The following is an 8531-nucleotide window of genomic DNA, read 5'->3' on the forward strand; positions in this document are numbered from 1 at the left end:
TATAATTATCCGATCTGAACAAGTTCTTCGGATATTGTACCGATGTGTAGAATAATAATCGATGACGAATTTCGAGAAGATTATCAAATATAATCAGTATGTATGACAGCCACATGCTATGGCGGTCGGATTTGAACAGTTTTTTCAGAGATTGCTTTATTGCTTGGACAATAATCCATGCTAAATATATTGAAGATAACCCGTCAAACCAAAAAGTTTTCCATACACGCACTAGATACCGATCGTTAAGTTTATATGGCAGTTATATGTTGTAGTGGTACGATATCGGCGGATCCGAAAAAATGAGCAGCTTCTCAAAGATATCTCAAAAATTGAGGGTTAGTTCGCATGCAAATAGGTGGACAGACAGACAGACATGGCTAAAACAACTCAGTTCGTCACGCTGATCAATTATATATACACCTTGTAGGGCCTCCGAAGGTTAATGTTAGGTGTTACAAACTTCGTGGCAAACTTAATATAAGTACCCTGTTTAGGGTGTAAAAAGATATAATATGTAGTATCATAACTTGCACCAGCAATTTTGAATGACATACATACTTTTCGTGTATTTTCACTACAGACTTGTATTTGTAGCATGATAAATGGCACAAACGCTGCGACGCATAAAATTCGAGTTGAAGATCTCCGACACTGCCATAGATTCACACTCGTTATATGTGTGATATGCTAGCGCCTAAAAGGCCACAATGCCACAGGTAACCCCTCTTGCCATATACATACGATTGACACAGTTTACAAGCGTGCGAAATTCTAAACTTGGCAATGGATAAAGTTGCACACAACAAAAGCGTAGACAGGCAGTGTTGTTCAAGCAACTACATATGCTTAGATTTATATGCTTCTAGCTCTGTCCTATAAGCGTTGGCGTTAACAGTGATGTCATTAGAAAGTCAAAATCAACGAGCGAATGGGCAAAATTGCAGCGTTGTCGAAATTAGGTCCAATAACCAGCAAGTTAAACTTATTCTATATGCCGTTACAATTCGTAGTTTAATTTTAGGGTAAAAGTATTTAAAATTGATACAGAACACAACATTTTTCTCCAATATATTTAATCTCCAATAGCCTCGGTAGTTATTGAAAAGATTAAACCTAAAAAGGACTAACTAATTTTCTGAAAGGTCAAATTCGTTAAACAAAACTGGAATATATAATAGCATTACAGTTTAGAATAATTTATGCAAATCGCTTTCGAGTTTTCAACCTCCACCCATTAAATTTGTCTATATTTGGGACTAACAGAAAGGAATGGTAATGGCTTTCTGACGGAATTTTATCAAAATTTCAATTCGGACCAATGTATGAGATAAACCTCAAACTAGAGATGAAAATTCTTACATACCCTAAATGGTGGTTAATAGGTAGAAATAAGTATAGTTATTTTGAAAAATAACTGACAACATAAGTACTACCATATTTATAAGTATTAAGTTTTATTTCGATTTATAACTTAGTAATTTATCGAAAGTTTTTAGCAAACTAATAAAAGGCAAGTAGTTCTGTATTTATCCAGGGAGAAATCGCTCTTTGAAATCAGAGATCGTATGGAAGCTATATTTGGAGATTCTGGAAATCAGAAATTAATCCTTATTAGTTTCCGCCATCCACGAAATATGCATACACCAAAGGGCAAGGAACATTTGAGATAGGAACAAACCTACTTCAAAGAAGGCTAAGACTGTCCTATCGGCTGGAGAAATGATGATCACCATTTTATAGGAATCAAAATTTATGATCCACATAGATAATCTAAAATGAGCAAAATGGTTACGAGCGCTATTATACCTAATCATATTGGACTAATTTGTCGTCGAATTGTGTGATTTAGATTAGAGATTTAGAGAATGTGTCTTATCATTCGAAAGAACATTATTTGGCATTTATTTTCTGAAGATTATCTCTTTCAAATTAAAACCAAATGTCGCCGAGATCACGAGCTTCAATTTCAGGCATCAAATAGTCAGTTATCATGGCGCCATAACGGTCACCATTGACGGTAACGTGCTCACCGGCATCATTTTTGAAGAACTATGGACCGATAATTCCACCAGCTCACAAACTACACCGAAGCGTTGTTTCTTCTCGCCAAGTTGTTCCATACGTCAGTCCGATTTGCTGCGAACGGCGCCAAATCGACTCTCCACGGTCTTTGTGTACGCTCTCAGCTACTGCCGCTATACTTTCTGCACTGCGTGGTGGACGTGGTCTCTTCGGTCGAATATTATGCAATAATGAATGCTGGGTCTCAATAGCTTGTATTGTATATTATCATCAATTTTGTTCATTAACGTACACATTCAAACAAAAGTGAGCTTCATCGCTGAATATAATTTTTCTTGTGAAAATCGAAATCGGTGGCCATCTCGTTTTGGGCCCATTCACCGAACGTGCGACACGCTTGCTGGTCGTTCAGCTTCAATTCTTGCACGTGTTGGATTTTGTAAGCCCGCAAACTAAGATCCTTCCCCAATATCTTCCATAAAGGGGACGAGCACAGTTCTAATTGATACGCGATGTGGGTGGACTCATTCGGATCTTTTTCAATACTATATTCTGAGAATATTACCTGAACTATTAAACTATCTTGATTTCATCCTACCTCTTAACTATCTACTACGAAGTGTTTCTTTACATTTCCATCCCACTCAACTCTCTCACATTGTACAATAGCCAAATCCACAAAGTATTTTGAGCATTAGCCTCATGCTTAACTTTAAAACGAAATTTTCTAATAGTGAGTGCAATACAATTAACTGTCAGTACGTAAGTTCCCCCACCATAATACCGTTTAGAGCAACAAAATATTCATGAACATTTTACTAATTGCTCGAACCATAGCGTACTCGAATAACAGTTGGTCATGCTGGAAAAAAGTTTGTTAATACAAAATGGAAACAAGGTTTGCTAAAGTTTCGTAATTTTGCATCTGAGTTATAACAGTGAATTAATTAGAAGACAAAAAGCGCAGCATTGAAATATGTCTAGAATTTAAAGAGAAATCTTTACATATTTCGGGCAAGAAATGTTGCGTGTGCTTCCGGAATACGGAATATTGAATGCTGACATATCAGCGAATGAAATAACTATAATCAGATAATATCTCTAAATTTATGTTGAAATCCATTAAAAGGATTACCTCTAATGCCTAGATGCTGCCCGAGAATCGTTTAGGCTTATATTTTATTCCTAAAAAAGTTTTCGAATCCTACTTAAATGGTTTCGGACTCAGTACAGGATTATTTCTATACAAGATTTCGATAAAATCACATATGTATCGATATTTGTATTAATTTGTATGTACTCGTTTATATTTCCTTTGTCTGTTACATTGAATACTAACACATTTCTAACAATTACCCCTCTAGTAATATATATAAACAGATGCATCAAATGTCATTAAACTCGCATAAGATATATTCTTATCGCAAAAATTTAAAATGTATAAAATGAAATTGTGGTTATGAAAGTTAACAGTAAACATACATACATATATCCGCTTTTACCGCAATTCAGCATTTCAATGCTTGCCTGCATTGCTGCGGGCCTTCGATAGGGTACTCCATTTCATGCAATTAATTAAAATCATAATTTACTTTACCTACATTGTCATTGCTGAAAAACACATACTCGGACATAATTTGTACTAAAATTTGTGCGTTGATATGTTTAATATTGTTCGCATGTAGATATGTCGACAGTAAATGTGATGTTGTAGAAATGGATTCAAACTAACGAAAATCGTGTCAGTTTTGAATATGCTTTTCTTTTCTCCTACTTGAAGTTATTTTAAATCTCACAATTATTATAAAGGTAGTCTGCAATGAATCACCAAAAAAAAAATAACGAAATGTATCAATTAACATCTACTAGAAATCCTATCAGATATAACATCAGGCTTATATCGTTTATAGAACGATTTTCTCGATGAATATTTTATTAGACCAGTGACCTTGTTCCATAACACTTTAACAATTTATTGTATATTTTTTGAACTGCAACAGAAGTCAAGTAACATTTTTTTGAAATCCGATCAGTCCATCTGCCTATGCATTATGCGTCTAGTTTAAAATATTGGATAAATTTGACCTCGCCTAAATGATCATGTAGCAACTGAAATCATAGTAGGTTCTAAACGTTTATTAGTTTGTATATTATTACTACATATATTATGTTTATATACAGAATATCGTATTTAGTGTGCATAAAGCAGATATCAACTGTGCGCTTAGTCCCTCATAGAAAAGTTTAAGCATAAGTCTCTAGAGTTAATTCTTGTCAAATAATTTTTAAAATATTTTTCACTGCGTTATGATATGTATTACAATTGACGGTTACAAACCACGTTTGTTCTACAACTTTTTTCAAAAATTATCCTTTTAGATTTTACAGGGTGTTTTATTGGTTGGTCCTTTGAGGAACCACTAGGTGCTCATTAGAGAAATACATTTTAAGTATATATTTTTACAAAAATCCATATTTTATTGATTTTTTATTAAAATTATTAGTAAACTGATAAAACATACATTCATTAGTATGAAAATCTAGAAAACTCTTTTGCTGTGACGATAAACCAAGGGATATATCACATTTTATGTAATAAATTTCGGTATATGATGAACAGTTAGGATGTCTGCATCTTGGTTTTTCCGCAGAAATCTGATTTTGAATTTAACTTCCGGCTCTTTTTCTTTTTAACAGTGTTCCACTTCTCATCAAGACTTCGGCAACTTTGCAAATGAATTCGTGCAAGTTCATCATAGAGTTTGTTTGCGCTGTTGTGGAGAAATGTGGGATATATAAGATCCACGAATTAATCATTGCCATAACAAGTATATGGCATATTAATCGACTGGTTCGTTTGCGGAAACTGATTCTGATATGGCTTCGTCCTAATGATGAATCCATAAAATCCACACCGCCCATGTACTTGTTATATTCGTATATAACATTTGAACAAGGGAATTTTTCGACGAAATTTGTTCTTTATTGAACCTCACAACAGCTGGAGAGTGTTTGGGCGTTACTCCTACATTGTATTTGTAGGATGTTTGACTCCTTCCAGTACTAGTCCACAATGGAAATATCAATCCCGTAAAACGAAGCTTCATGCTCGTCTGCATTACCCTGACTTTGCATTTTCACTGGCAGTTTACAGCCAGGAATTCTCTTTCACACACAAGAACAATTTGTATCCCCAAGGGTGGGGCTTGTGTTGCATATACTGCTTTAAAAAATGATTGTTGAACAAATTTGTTCTTCAACGCAAAGCCGTTCTCTTTTTGGAACCTTATAGAAATTTTTGTTAAGTGCTTCAATCAATGGCCGTATATTGAACAGACGATCAACGACATTTGATGATAAGGGCTCATGCGATAATTAAGTTGTTGTAGTTTGTTGCTCGTCCTCCTGCTGCTCAGTATTATGACAACAAGATCTCTCGTTATTGTTGTTGGTGTGCTAAAATTATCGAATTTTCTCATGACAGTTTTGTGTCACAGCTGCTATGATACGAGGGCTGCTGTAATTACCCCAATTCATACGTACGTTAAGATGTTTTATTTCTAACATGAGACAGTTAATACCCATAAATCGTTTAATTTCATCATGTGTGGTGTTAAGTGGGTGTAGCTTTCTGTATAGAATACAAATTGCTCTGTTTTACGATATTTGAAACAATATTGTCTGATACAAAATACGAAAGTATATATAACTGATAAGGCAACGATATAATTTCGAGCCTAAGGTGCTCGCTATCTCGAAACTGAATCCAACTTTCTTTCAATTGTTGCAACATACAATTGGACTCTATGGAATCTTTGACTATCGTTGTGTGCAAGAAAAAGGTGGCATATTATAGACATAGTGCTCGATCTCCTAAAACCACTGGACTGTCGTCATTGTTATTACTTGTATGTAAAATATTACTAATATTGTTGGGAACGGATTTTTCACATTCCCGGTCGTCTTCAAAAGAGTCTTCACTATCTGATCCCAAACTACGTCGAATCGCCGTAAAGGTGACATTTGGGTAAGTAATGCTGTCGTCGTTATAAAAATCAGTTTCACAGCGATTATTCGACCAATCAGAATTTATTCATTAACGAACTTTTCGAACGTTAATTTGTTATTGCAAAATGAAAAGTATGTATAAGTATATGCTACCTCAAAAATTAGGAATAGTGTTTAAAATTTTAAAATGATCGGTGCCTTTGAAACCGTGAATTGTTGGCAAAATACTTAAAAGATATTTATAAAACGTTCATGAGGTATAAAATACTAACTTCGTCAGTTTTGCTAGGATGGACTTGAAATTTTGACACAACATTCTTGAGATGTTATGCATTCATGTGAGATAACAAATTAAAATTAAGATCAAATAAAAAATAAAAAAAACCCTACATTCTCCCTAAGAAACACTCTAATGTTTTAAGAAAAAGTCAAAAACTAGATTCCAGAAAAATACCGAACCACTCCGTAGCCAGCCGGAAAGTGGGCTTAACGCCTCTGTTGCTTCGGAATGGTTTCTACAGATTTAACAAAGGTGCTAGCATGCAGCCTATTGAAAAAAATGATAGTAGTTCCATAAAATAACTTAAAAAAGATTAAATACTTAACCGAAAAAAGAACATAAAATAAGAGAAATAAAGAACGTATGAGCTTATCGTAGTAAATATAAACAGTAAATTTAAAAACATTCTAAATAATATAATAATCCCTATAACAATCCCACTGTATGTACAAATACGTATGTATGTAAATTTAGTTATGCTTCAGCACACTTCATAAGTTATACAACTGTATGCAAATACAACAGTTCTGGCCATATTATGAATTATCGTCAATGTTTTGTTTTAATTTTCCAGAGGCCTAGACATTATCTACAACATGTATCCACTTAAAATCTGCTGCATAAATAGGTATGTATCAGCATAAAAAGTACGAACACAGATGCGAATATTCACATTTATACTTACTAGTTATTTATAGTATGTGTTTGGAAAATTTTTTAAGTTAATTGTTAAATTGTAATACTATTTTTAAAAATCCTATTTGTAGATTTTCTAATAGAAAAACGCTATATGACTTTTGGCTTTATGGCTTAATGGCTTTATCAAATTTATTGATTTATAACTGATTTTGAAGAGCACACCTATGAAAAATACAATATAATAAAAAGTTCTTAAAAGTTTGTGTCTAAATTTGGTTGCCTAAATAGCTGCACGAAAAGCTTTTTAAGATACTAATTATTTTTCGATCAAACAAAAGTGCGTAGCGCCAATTAGTGGCAATGTATCGGCTTGTGAAAATATTTTATATAACCGTGTTGCTAAATAGTGATAAACTACCAAAGCATTTTTTACACTTAATGCAGTGATATATTTTACCAATTTATTTTTTAAATAATTTATTTCTTCTTTCATTCATTCAATATTCGGAAAGGTTATATAGCATAAGTCCACGTTTATTGACGTATACTGTTTTGAAAATATGGTTTCCAAAGCTGATATGAAATTTGGATGATTTAAGTATAAGAAATTAATAAAATACTGATGTTCTTTCAATGCAATTCTGTTTCCAATTGCCAATTAAAAATTGATTACAAAATATATTTCACGTTGATCGTGTTGTCAGATTGCATTTACAAATATATCCTGTTCGAAATCAAAGTTGAAGAATCATACTTTGCTATAAATATATTTTATAAATATCATATGCATGTATATACCCTCATCGAAATTGACCAGTGCTTTATAACAATTTCTTTTAGATTTCTATACAAAATATTTTCCTCTTTATATCAATACAAACATATTAGTAGTTACTCCAAATGTCCCTATACTTTCTCTAGATTTCGATCGTGTTGGCCTTTTATTCATGCCACTCACGGCGCGTTTCTTGTCGCAGATATTTACTCTTCGGAAACTAAAACAAGTGGTTGTTACTAAAGTATCCGAAAAATTTCGATGAGCATATAATTGGATTCATATATCTACCGTTACAAGGCATAGCTTATGCAAAAAATTCTGATATCTGTTCCGATTTCGACACCATCTGTTTATAAAATTTCATTTTATTATTAAACTAAGTTGTCGTCGAGGACGGCACGCCCAATATAGCGATCTTCTCTCTTTTCGATTTCATCTTTGTAGCTCTACTTATCTTTCGCTTAAAAATAAATAACAGTAGAAAAAAGCCCCTAGGAGTCTAATCCGAAGAATTCGAAGTCAAACTTGTATACATTCGAAATTATTTTCAATGATAAATTTTTAAGAAACAGCTCATTCTTCTACTTGAAATGTTGTTTTCTAGTGTTTCGTCCTTCAATGCTTAGATAGTCGAAAAATATATTTCCATGTCACATAGTAAACTAAACTTTGCAGACTACTCTGATAACTATCGATTGGAATCCAAAGTGAAATAATAGATTTATCTTTGTTTCGTTGTTATTTAACGAAGAAAAAATGTGGGTCCATTACAACTAAAGAGATCCAAAAACTGCCTCAAAA

The sequence above is a fragment of the Bactrocera oleae genome, chromosome 3 (assembly GCF_042242935.1).
Source record: "Bactrocera oleae isolate idBacOlea1 chromosome 3, idBacOlea1, whole genome shotgun sequence".
Lineage (NCBI taxonomy): Eukaryota > Metazoa > Arthropoda > Insecta > Diptera > Tephritidae > Bactrocera > Bactrocera oleae.